This window comes from Muntiacus reevesi, chromosome 6 (assembly GCF_963930625.1).
Source record: "Muntiacus reevesi chromosome 6, mMunRee1.1, whole genome shotgun sequence".
Classification (NCBI taxonomy): domain Eukaryota; kingdom Metazoa; phylum Chordata; class Mammalia; order Artiodactyla; family Cervidae; genus Muntiacus; species Muntiacus reevesi.
The window spans coordinates 72,001,695-72,014,192 of record NC_089254.1 but is presented as its reverse complement, the minus strand read 5'-3'; the positions used below and the strand labels follow the sequence as shown (position 1 = coordinate 72,014,192).

At 42.9% G+C, this 12,498-nt stretch overlaps 1 long non-coding RNA gene across 1 annotated transcript in view; it reads left to right on the top strand.

Annotated features, from left to right (window-relative positions):
• Positions 1–861: 861 nt before the first annotated feature.
• LOC136170275 (uncharacterized) overlaps positions 862–12,498 on the top strand; it is a 31,689-nt gene continuing 20,052 nt past the window's right edge. The window contains exons 1-2 of the long non-coding RNA XR_010663625.1: positions 862–1,039; positions 3,026–3,104. This is a non-coding gene — a long non-coding RNA (uncharacterized lncRNA). The remainder of the gene's footprint in view (positions 1,040–3,025; positions 3,105–12,498) is intronic.

Below are 12,498 nucleotides of genomic sequence, written 5' to 3'. Positions count from 1 at the left end.
GGCCATGATAAACTGGAAGAGCTAACTCGAAAATATTTCTTGGTTCCCTGCCTCTCTTCTCTATGCAGGACAAAATCTCAGAACTGCACTGCCTGCTCACAGGTCAATGCTGCCTCTTGGCACAGAAACCTCCAGGGATTCAGGTAAAAGGCACACTGCCCTTTGAACACCTGGAATTGGACTTCACTGACACTACCATTACCTGCTGGTCATAGTATGTATGTTCTTGGGATGGGTAGAAGATTTTCCTACCCGGACTGAAAGAGCATCAAAAGTAGCCTCGTGCCTGCTTAGGGAGATAGTTCCCAGATTTGGATTTCCCACCAGCTTTGGATCGGACAATGACCTGGCTTTCGTAGCTGATTTAGTATAACAGTGAGCAAAACTTTAAACATCAAGTGGAAATTACATACAGCATATAGGCCCCAGAGTTCCGGGATGGTGGAAGGAACCAACTGGACACTTAAAGAGATGTTCTCCAAGTGGATCACAGAGACTGACTGTTCCTGGGTGGGCGTGTTTCCGACTGCTCTGCTCAGACTCAGGATGACCCCACAGTCCCATGGCTCTTCTCCGTACAAAATTGTGTATGGGGGGCCCCCTCCCATAATAAAACAGGTGTTAACAAATTTGCCTCAGGTAAGGGGAGATGAGACTTCACAGCAGATGGAACAACTGGGCAAGGTAATAAATCAGGTATCTAAGTTTGTACAACAAAGGCTGCCATTCCCCTTTGGGGAAGAGATTCATGAATGTGTGCCCGGGGATCACGTGTGGTCGAGGACTGGAAATACGACTCCTTGGTCCCACATTGGAAGGGTCCATATACTGTTGTTCTAACCTGTCCTACTCAGTTAAAGTTGCAGGTGTCACTCCCTGGATCCACCACAGGAGGGTGGAGAGAGCATACCTCGCAGACCTGGAGGACACCGAGAGGACTGCACAGAGGGACCCCACTGACCCCCGGGAAACCAAGATCATCTTAAAGAAGAAAAAGAGATGAAGCTCTGCAGTCAACTGCTGCTACAAGGACTTGCTGGTATCTTCTTGAGACTAACCATACTTTCAGTACAAAGAGGGACCTGTGCTCTCATTAAAGTTGAATGTTGTGTATATATTCCTGATTTATCTGGCTATATATCAGCCACTCTAGATGACATGAAAGGTCAGGTAAAAGTTACGTCTGATGATAATTTTCCTTTTTGGACTTCAGTCCTATCTTGGGTGAAGGGTGATTGGTGGAAAACTATGTTTATCATTGTTATAGTTGCCTTGATAGGTCTTCTTTGTGGACCCTTTATTTTACAAAGTATTGTGAACTTTGTAACCCAAAGGTTGATGTCGTTGTCCCAAATTGGAGGTCGGAGAGTCAGGGTGCAATATATCCCTATGAATGATGCTCATACTATGAGTTAAGAGCATCAGGAGGGGAGAATGAAGGAGGAAACAGACAGAACAGGCTCCATCTTGAAAGCAGGACTCCATCTTGGGCCAGACTGTGGACTGAGCTATAAGCCCAGTATCTATGGAAACGACATACCAACTGAAAAACCAGGCCCTCTGGATGGAAGAGCCCCAGGGCTCGTACCTAGACTCTCTGTTGCCTAAAAGAATACCGTAATTATCTGTGTAACTGAATAGAATCATACATCCTATTATGCTTATTGAGTATGACCACAGGCCTATTGATAATTGTCCACTGTTAACTACCTAGGCTTAAGGATATGAATCGGCAGTCAACTCTGATTGTATTTTTCTTTTCCTTTGTTCAGACTAGTTTCAGGGAATTTGGGGAGGTGGGTTTGGGCATGTACACATAGGGTATATAAGGTTTTCAGAAAACCTGGTCAGGGTCCTTGGTTAAGAGGAGACTCTGCCTTGGGCCCACCAGTGTGATAAACTGCACTCCACTATCTGCATTGTCCTTCTGAGTGAGTTTGTTTTCCAGAACTTGTGGCTACAACATTAGGATTGACTGGTTTGATCTCCTTGCTGTCCAAGGGACTCTCAAGATGTTATGCCCGATGTCCGAATCCCCGAGCGGGAAGAGAGAAGGCTTCCAAGGCAATGCAACTTGCAAAAAAAGGGAAGTTTATTACTGACTCGAGCCAGGGCCTTCTGCCTCTGCCATCACAGTGGTGCAGGGTCAGAAAAGCCCTGAGCCCAAGCTGTTACAGAAATTTATAAGACATGCATAATCAATTAGTAGCTGGCTTAAGCGGATTGGTTACATGTTTACAAAGCAATTCTATTGGTACAGACTTTCGCGGGCTTTTTCAAACCTGGGCTTTCGCGGGCTTTTCAGCTTTCCCTTTGTCTCTTACTGGGCGCATATTGATTGGCTGGCTTCAGGTTACCTGATGGGGGTGGGGAATCTTACCATTTCGGGGAAAGCTAAAACTTAGGTCCAGGCTGCCTGTCATGGAATTAACCCTGGCAGCCTCACACAAGAGTCTTCTCCAGCACCACAGTCCGAATCCCATTCATCTATCCCTAGCAATCTGTGAACTTTCCACTGTCTCCTTAGTTTTGCCTTTTTCTGCAATGCCAAACGGTTGGAATTATAAAGTATATAGCCTTTTCAGATTGGCTTCTTTTACTTAGTAATATGTATTTAAGCTTCCTCCATGTCTTTTCATGGATTGATAGCTCATTTCTTTTTAACACTAAGTAATATTCCATTGCCTGGATGTACCACAGTTTACATATTCAAAGCACTTTGTGCTTTCAGTTTTGCCAATTATAAATAAAGCTGCTCTAAGCATCTATGTGTAGGTTTTTGTGTGGATACAGGTTTTTCACTTTCTTGGGTAAATATCAAAGAGTATGATTGATGGGTTGTTGTTACTTTATTTTTAGAAATGGATGTATAGCATAATTAGCAAATGCAAACTATATATTTACAACACAAATAGTGGATACTTGAGACCATTCTAAATTAGCACAGACCGTTGAGCTAGAAATGCCCTTCTTTTCCCTTTACGGTTTGACTGTTTTCAAGATTTTGTTAATTTTCTCTTTTCAGAGCAAAAGCCAACCTGAGGATGAACTCAGCACAGGTCTTCATCCCATTTTATGAATGAAGAAACTGAGGCTCAGTGCAGGTAACCCCACCCGAAGGCCTAGGTGTCTCCAGTTCCTGTGGGTGTTGGCCCTGACATTGTGCACTGGCAAAGGTGGATGGGGGGATGGGAAGGAGAGTATTCAGGTAAATGCCCTGCACTGTCCTTCCTAAGGATGCCTGCAAGAACTTCCTGTCATTTGGTGGGTGATGCCCAGAGGCTATTCTATGGAGGAACACGCTCCAGCTTGAATGGGTCTCCTGGTTACCATCCTGTGCAGCTTTGCTGGGAGCCAGGAGAGCAGAGCTGAGATCACAGCCAAGCCACTCAGTCACTCTTTTTGAGGGAAGCTTCTGGGTGGCCCTCAACTTGAATTGTATGTTTAGCTCTTTATCTTGTTTGTGATCTTGTTTCGCAGCTGTGTTCACTTCCTCTGCACTTGAGTTCTTAGCTCCAGGATTGTAACTTGAAACTCAAAACTCCTAGAGATGGGTTTGGGCCTCTGACTACACTGTCTGGGTTTATTCTTAAGTAAATGCTGATCGGAATTTCTAGTCTAGGTTGCATAGATGGTTTCTGGATAAAAAAATATTTTGTTTGGCCCAAGAATGGGTGCTATGTGACTTTCAGGAAAGCATGTGACATTTCAGAAGAATGGAGAATAAATTTCCTTAGGTAGGAATTTATAAGATTTCAAAGTGAAATCTAAAAATGAGGATTTTAATATTGAAATAACATGATTTCCAGACATAAGTTTGCCTCTGATTTGGAGGCAAGCAAGGAGTTAAGATTTTTATTTATGTACTTTGGGACAGTGGGTCAGTTATGAATTAATAGGTAATAAGTGACTCCAGAGTTTTAGTGGCTTAAAACATCAGCACCGCTCTGTTGGGCAGGTCAGGAATGTGGGCTGTGCTAGCTCTGTGTTCCTTTGCTGGTCTTGCCTGGGGTCACTTGACAGCTACAGTCATCTGGTACAGGGGCCACTGGCCACATGTGGCTCTTAAAATTTAAACTTGAACTAGTTTAAAAAAGAAAATATCAGATCCTCAGTCAAACTAGCTACACAAGGCCATGGCAAAAGAGCACAATAACAGAACATTTCCACCAGTGCAAAAAGTTCTCCCGAACAGACTGACTTAGAGTCTTGACCTGGGCTGCCTAGATTAAGATGATCTCTGTCCTGGGTCTGGTGGTTGGTGCTGGCTACCTGCTGGGCTAGGGATGTCCAAGGCTGGTCTGGGCTTTTTATGGAGGCTGACTCCAAAAACCAGCAAGAGAGGAGGTGATTCCTGAAGTCCAAGGTCCTTGAAGCCTCTGCTGGGTTGGTGTGTGTTCATAACCCATTAGCCAAGGCAGTGTGCAGACCAAACCTGGTGTCAGCATGACAGAAGCTAAGCAAGGGCACACATTCTCAAGGGCATGTGGGAAAGTAGCCTCTCAATCTACCAAACACTAAGACTTGCATGCATTTGGAATTCTCAATAAGCACTTTTGTTTGTGGACCTGGACAGTTTTCAAAGTTTCATTGAGCTCCGATCTTCATTGAGCTCACATTAGCCAGTTTGGCAAAGTTGCCACATCTCTGCTGAGTGTACCTTCTGCCCTCCGGGATCCATGCCAAAGGGCACCCCTACTTGGGACACATTTTCCACCTGTGGGAGGACAGAGTGGTTAAAGCATGCGTGTGTGCTAAGTGGCTTCAGTTGTGTCTAACTCTTTGCGACAATGGACTGTAGGTCACCAGGTTCCTCTGTTCATGCAATTCTCCAGACAAGAATACTAGATTAGGTTGCCATATCCTCCTCCAGTGGATCTTCCCAACCCAGAGATCAACACTGTGTCTCTCACATCTCTTGCATTGGCAGGCGAGTTCTTTAGCTTTAGGGCCACCTGGGAAGCCTGGTTAAAGCAAGCAGTGACTGTACTTTTCTGCTTGAATGCAGGTGGTGCTTTCATTGACTGTTCTGGGGGAAAGCCATCACCAACCATCCATGGGGCATGGAAGTCTCATCTCACCAGGGCTTGCATACAACACACTAATGTGTAATGTGATAATGTGATTTATAATAGGAAATATACATTTGGTCTTCATGTCAGTTTCTGGCACAGATGTCCTAAAACCTTTGGAACGTACCAAGTGCTAAATAGATCTAGATGTCTTTTGTTATGTTAAATGACATAACTTTTGGAAAGCCTCTAGGTAACTAACGATGGAGGCTGGTTGCCTGTGGGAACCAAACACAGGATTAGAGGATTGGAACTTTCAGTCCCACCCTCAGCCTTCAGGGACAGGGCAGAGGCTGGAGACTGAGTTCAATTGCCAACTGCCAACATGATTCGGTCAATCATGTCTGTGTAATGAAGCCTCTGTAAAAACTCAAAGGGATGGGTTTGGAGGACTTCTGAGCTGGTGAATATGAGATTTGGGGAGAATGGGGTGCCTAGAGAGGGAATGAAACCTCCGCCCGCCTTTCCCATACCTTGACCTGTGCCTCTCTTCCATTTGGCTATTCCTGAATTATTTCCTTTTGTCATAAACTGTTGATCTATGAGTAAAATTTTTCACTAAATTCTGTAAGCTGCTCTACAAATTAATCAGACCCAGAAAGGGGATTGTGGGAATCTGCATCTATAATTAATCACTCAGAGGCACTTGGACTCATAATTTACTTCCGAAAGCGGTGGGCAGTCTTGCAGGGCTGAACTTTCAACCTTTAGAATCTAGAGCTATCTTTAGGCAAACAGCGTCAGAATTGAGTTAATTGTAGGATACCAGCTGGTGCTGGAGCATTGCTTGGGAGTGTGGGAAAAATCTTCCCACGTTGAAACTGGGTGCAGAACTCTCAGACGGGGATATGCATATTTCCCGTAGGAAGAGGAAAATCCACTCAGAACAATGAGTCAGTGAAATCCCCGTCACAACAGCCTTCCTTTTGGTTCTTTTGTCATCCTTGCTATTTACCATGCTTGGGACACAATTCCTTTCAGTTCTTAATGCGCAACTTCCTCTTCCCCTGCCTAACCCTTCTCTAAAGTTGTTTCAACAAGACTACATCCCAAGAGTCAACAGATATGCAGTTATTTGTCACTATCTAAAACTGTGTATCTTAAACATGTCATCTGCATTTTTATCATTAAGAAAAATGATATCATTTCATCACTCTTTATACCTTGAAAGAAGAATAATAAGTATTCAAAAATATTTGTTTAATAAAAGGAAGCATCGGAAAGTTAAGAAGACAATTATCCCATTTTTTTAACGAGCAAATGGAAGTTGCATATGATATATACCTTGGAAATAAAGCCAAGTGGTATATAAAGAAGAAAAATCAATGGTCAACCCAACAGCCTGGTAAAAACAACTTCTGTGCGGCATTTCACTTCTCAGGTGCATTTTCATGAGTTTATTATTGCCATCAGGTGCATATTCATGTGTATTACTGCCATCAAGCTTTGTTCTAGGTGATCAGACACAACCACTGAGAAAGACCGGTAGAGACTGCTACCTTCCAGCACTTAGATCTTTGGGGAGAGAAAGGCAATAATAAAAAGAGCAACTAAATGATGTGGTAGGTTGGAGGGGGCTGGGCAGAGCAGAGCTGGCATAGAATCTGGGATCTGGGGCTGGATGGGTTGCAGTTTCCTACTGTGTTCAGATGGGCCTCACCTAGTAGGTGAGGGAAAGCCCAGTAGGCATCCTGGGGGAATGGCACCAGGGACGGGATTAGCTCAGGACAGTGGAGGGAGCTGAGGGGGAGCAAAGAGGTCAGGGGTCAAGGGCCCAGATACCATAGATACGGTTCTGTCATGGAGCTCTTCTCAATGACAAAAGTGATATGAACTTTCTTACAATTTACAAGTTTCACTCTGGATTAGGGACAACATCTGTACCTAGGTGGCTCAGGGGTAAGGAATCTGCCTGCTAATTCAGGAGACTCAGGACATGCAAATTCGATCCCTGGGTCAGGAGTATCCCCTGGAGGTGAAAATGGCAACCCACTCCAGTATTCTTGCTTGGAGAATCCCATGGACAGAGGATCCTGATGAGTTATAGTCCATAGGGTCACAAAGAGTAGGACATGACTGAACAGTTGAGCATGTAAGCACTGTAACTATAACAGTATCTCTATTTCATCTAATTTTTTTTTCCTGTCTTCAACTTTTATCATTACACCAAAAGCATTTCCCCATGTCATTTAAAATTTTTGAATATTTAACACAATGTCTCTAGAAAGCACTCAACAGTTTGGACCTTAGGAAGTACATAGCTCTATTCGTGGAATTATCTGTGTAGGGCCATGGAACCAAGAGGGCTGATGTTTTGACCATCAGTCAAGTGTGACCAAGTCTTAGGGCTGGGAAAGGTTATCACTGAGACACCACCGTCTGTCTTTTGATATCTATCTATCTATCTATTGGTCTATCTATGTATTATATATTCATTTGCCCTTCCTAAGCTCCTGTCTGTTAGACAAACATAGCTTGGTGGGTGGAAAAGAGGCATTTTTGGATGGAGTACTGCCTAACTCTGAAAGGTAAAGGAGACACTTTGAAGAGAACAGTTCATGGGGGGGAACGCACAATGCAGGATGGACTCTGTGTTGACAGAGACACTAGGTGCAAAAAAACAGAAGTAAAAATTCACCCTAACTGGAGACACAGTGGGAGCTCAGAGGGAGGCTGATTTTGAATGGCAAATATTCCATGCCACCTTATTTTAATTCAGGATCTTTTCCCTATAGTTCAAAGTTATATGTGTGCAAACGTGTTTCCTTACCTCCAGAATAACAGACACGTGTAAATTCTCATGGATCCTCAATGGTGAAAACCTTTGCCAAAAGATAGAAATCTGTTTTAAATCTTAAAGTTAGTTTACTGAATCTGCAAGAAAATGTGGGCTTTTTTTTTGATAACTTTTTTCCTCCTAATGCTTTCCTTGGCCTTCCAGTAGGAATTATGTTTGTGCTCCATTGCTTCTTAATGGAAAATTTACTAAGGAAATTGAAAATCAGATGTAAGTTTGTGAAATTTGGTAATTCAAATGCCTCATCTGATGAAATTAGATAATGCTAAAACTCAGTTGCAAGAATTTGCAATTTCAAAAATTTAGAACAAATAATGCATCTTTATTGCTTCAAGATGAAAACCAAACAGTTGGTTGCCTTGTTTTTGCTCTGGGTGGAGAATACAGATGTTCCATGTGGCTGGTCAATTTCATGGCTCCTTCTTGCCCCCATCCCTCCAAAATGCAGCCTAGTGTGACTTGTTATACTAGCCTCAGTTCAGTTCAGTTCAGTTATGTTCAGTCATTCCGTTGTGTCCGACTCTTTGTGACCCCATGGATTGCAGCATGCCAGGCTTCCCTGTCCATCATCAACACCCGAAGTTTGCTCAAACTCGTGTCCATCAAGTCAGTGACGCCATTCAACCATCTCATCTTCTGTCATCCCCTTATCTTCCTGCCTTCAATCTTACCCAGTATCAGGGTCTTTTCAATGAGTCAGTTCTTTCCATCAGGTGACCAAAGTATTGGAGTTTCAGCTTCAACATCAGTCCTTCCAATGAACACTCAGGACTGAGCTCCTTTAGGATGGACTGGTTGTATCTCCTTGCAGTCCAAGGGACTCCCAACAGTCTTCTCCAACACCACAGTTCAAAAGCATCAATTCTTCGGCACTCAGCTTTCTTTTTAGTCCAATTCTCACATCCATACATGACTACTGAAAAAACCGTAGTTTTAACTAGACGGACCTTTGTTGGCAAAGTAATGTCTCTGCTTTTTAATATGCTGTCTAGGTTGGTCATAACTTTTCTTCCAAGGAGCAAACATCTTTTAATTTCATGCTGCCGTCACCATCTGCAGTGATTTTGGAGCCCAAGAAAATAAAGTCAGCCACTGTTGCCATTGTTTCCACTGTTTCCCCATCCATTTGGCATGAAATCATGGGACCAGATGCCATGATCTTTGTTTTCTGAATGTTGAGTTTAAAGTCAACTTTTTCACTCTCCTCTTTCACTTTCATTAAGAGGCTCTTTAGTTCTTCACTTTCTGACATAAGGGTGGTGTTATCTGCATATCTGAGGTTATTGATATTTCTCCTGGCAGTCTTGATTCCAGCTTGTGCTTCATCCAGCCCAGCATTTCTCATGATGTACTCTGCATATAAGTTAAATAAGCAGAGTAATAATACACAGCCTTGTTGTATTCCTTTCCCGATTTGGAACCAGTCTATTGCTCCATGCCCAATTCTAACTTGCTTCTTGACCTGAATACAGGTCTCTCAGGAGGCAGATCAGGTGGTCTGGTATTCCCATCTCTTGAAGAATTTTTCAGAGTTTGTTGTGATCTACAGTCAAAGGCTTTGGTGTAGTCAATAAAACAGAAGTATATGTTTTTCTGGAACTCTCTTGCTTTTTTGATGATCTAACAGATGTTGAAAATTTGATCTCTGGTTCCTCTGCCTTTTCTAAAACCAACTTGAACATCTGGAAGTTCGTGGTTCACGTACTGTTGAAGCTTAGCTTGGGGAATTTTGAGCATTACTTTACTAGCATGTGAGATGAGTGCAACTGTGCAGTAGTTTGAACCTTCTTTGGCATTGCGTTTCTTTGGAATTGAAATGAAAACTGACCTTTTCCAGTCCTGTGGCCACTGCTGAAATTTCCAAATTTGCTGGCGTATTGAGTGCAGCACTTTCATAACATCATCTTTTATGATTTGAAATAGCTTAACTGGAATTCCATCACTTCCGCTAGCTTTGTTCATAGTGATGCTTCCTAAGGCCCACTTGACTTTGCCTTCCAGGATGTCTGACTCTAGGTAAGTGGTCACACCATCGTGGTTATCTGGGTCATGATGATCTTTTTTGTATAGTTCTTTTGTATATTGTTGACACCTCTTCTTAATATCTTAAGATATTAATATACCAGCCTAAGTACATCTTAATTAACTTCTTCAGCAGTCCCTAGTTTACATCCCCAGCTCAATAAATGGTTGTAAACAAGTAAGTGGATCAATAAAATAATGTCGTCTGTCGACTTCAGGAGAACAAGAAATCTGGTTGAAAAGACTTTTTCTTCTGCTTTCATATGCGGAAGTGCCCTGAGATCCCAGACTGGAATATAACTAAGACTGGATTGTTATTGGACTTGGAGACAAGATATTAGCTTCCTGTGGTTTCAGTAAAAATCAGTGCTATTTGGGAATAAGTTCCCTTTGAAATTAGGCTATCCTCAAAATCTAGTGGTGGTTAATATTTTGAGCTCACTAATGTTCATGGATGTACACTTGAAATTTGGGTACCCATCTTTGCAGCATCATGCAGAAATGGAATTTCCACCTGTAATATTTTGAGGGACTCTCCTTAGGAGTTTAGGAGGATATGGGCTTGGTTCAGGTAGACATACTACCCCTCAAGACTCATGTCATATTTCATGGCTGATCAGTTCTTAGTGGGCTTCTGTCTCCCCCAACCTAGTTCCAGAAGCACAGAACAGATCCCTGGATCAGGCAGAGTTCTGATGACAAAGACCAGAGGACCCTTGGCATTCCTTTGGCCCCTTTGTTTCACCACAAGTGACTCTGACAGCCTCATAAGGCTGTTGCTGGCTTTGAAAATGGAGGAAGAGGCCACAAGCCGAAGAATGAAAGTAGAAACAACTCTCAGCTGACAGGCAGCAAGGAAATGGGACCTCAGTTCTATAACATCCAAAGAACTGAATTTTGCCAAAAGTCCAAATAAGCTAGGAAACACACTCTGGAGCCTCTGGAAAGGACCACAGCCCTGCTGACACCTTGATTTTAGACTGATGGGACCTGAACCAGATTTCTGATCTATAGAACTATAAAATCATGCATTTGTGTTGTTTGAAGCTGTTGTGTTTGTGGTAATTTGTTTCTGCAGCAGGCAGCAGCATAGAAAATGAATACAGTGATGAATATTCCCTGTTCTCTGAGGAGGACATCCTGGCTCAGGAACATGCTCAACACTGTGCAGATATTGATGGGGAAACCAGAATGTCCCACCCTAAACCCATAGCTCATCCCTCACCACCTTTCCATATCCTGTGGATCAAGTGAGTGTCTGAGGTGCAGATGAAGACAGGAGGTTGTTCTTTGTGCAGATACTCTGCACTTTGCTCAGTCACATGGGAAGGAAAAGGTGGGCTATTTGTTGATTTTCTGCATGGCCAAGCCAAAGACGTGGGTTTCCTGATTTGGGGTCATCCTTAGGAACTATCCCCACCTTTGAGAAGTGATTCAATGGGAAATTCACACTTATTTTATAAATAGGAAATCTAAGGACTATCATGTGCTCTGTTGTCAGTATCAAGTTTGGATTTTTAGGCTCAGTTTTAGTAAATACAATAAAAAAATATTAGAGAAATACCCTCCTTTCATTAACTAAGTCAGGCTCTGTGTTGTGGCCATTGCTCCAGGAGCAGCTCTGTTAGTGATCTATTAGGTAGACATGCACGGGGACTGTGGTGGACCACCCACTGTGGGTTCTCTCTCTGTTCCTCTGGGCAGGTTTTCTGTGCTTGGTTCTCAGGGATGTGGCTCAGTTGGCCCAGCTCTGACAATTCATTCCATTAAAACGTAGGTGCCTTCTTAAACACTCATCCCAGGAGCTCTGCTATAGCAAGGATCTGCTCAAAACGCATGTCCTGGAAATCTCCAATTTCTGTTAAGACAGACAGTTGCCAGCACCCCACCGTCTCTCAGGGACTTGGCAAACAGTTCAGCGGATGCATTTGGTCAATGATGTGGAGTCGTCATCTTTTACTCACGTGTCTCCAATGTAACCATACTGCTAGGTTAAAATGTGAAACTGAGTTAAATTTTTCCTATGGACTCATTCACAGCTTATTCAAATGTAAATGCACTTGAATAGAAAACCTGGGAGTTAGCTCACAAGTAGGAGAGACTTCTCAGTTCTGATAGAACCCCCCTAGGACTTGGAGGGATTCCATTGCTACTCTTCTGCCATTTCAAAAACATCTTTGCTTTCTCTTGAAAATACATGCTTTAAAGATTCGTTGGACAGAAACAGTTGCCCTGCTGGTGATGGAAAAATCTTAGCTCCACTGCTGTGTTTGTATGTCTTTTTCCAATCCCAAGAGTATTTTCATTACCTTACTACATTACAAACTGTGAAGCACTCCCCCATCGCGCCCCCCCCCCCCCCCCCCCGCCCAAAATAAATGTAAGCAGGAATGCCGACATTCTGAAGCACGGGGCTGGGAAAGTTCAGTGTGGAAAGGTGGTATGTCAGCTACCACAACATAAAGAACAGTCATCACATAAACTGTTTGAAAAATATGATTCTTGAATCAAAGTAATACATGCTCATTAGAAGGCAATGGAAAACCATGGTTAATTATCATAGAAATATAAAGTTTCAAAAGAAACAGTTACAAAAATAAATAAAAA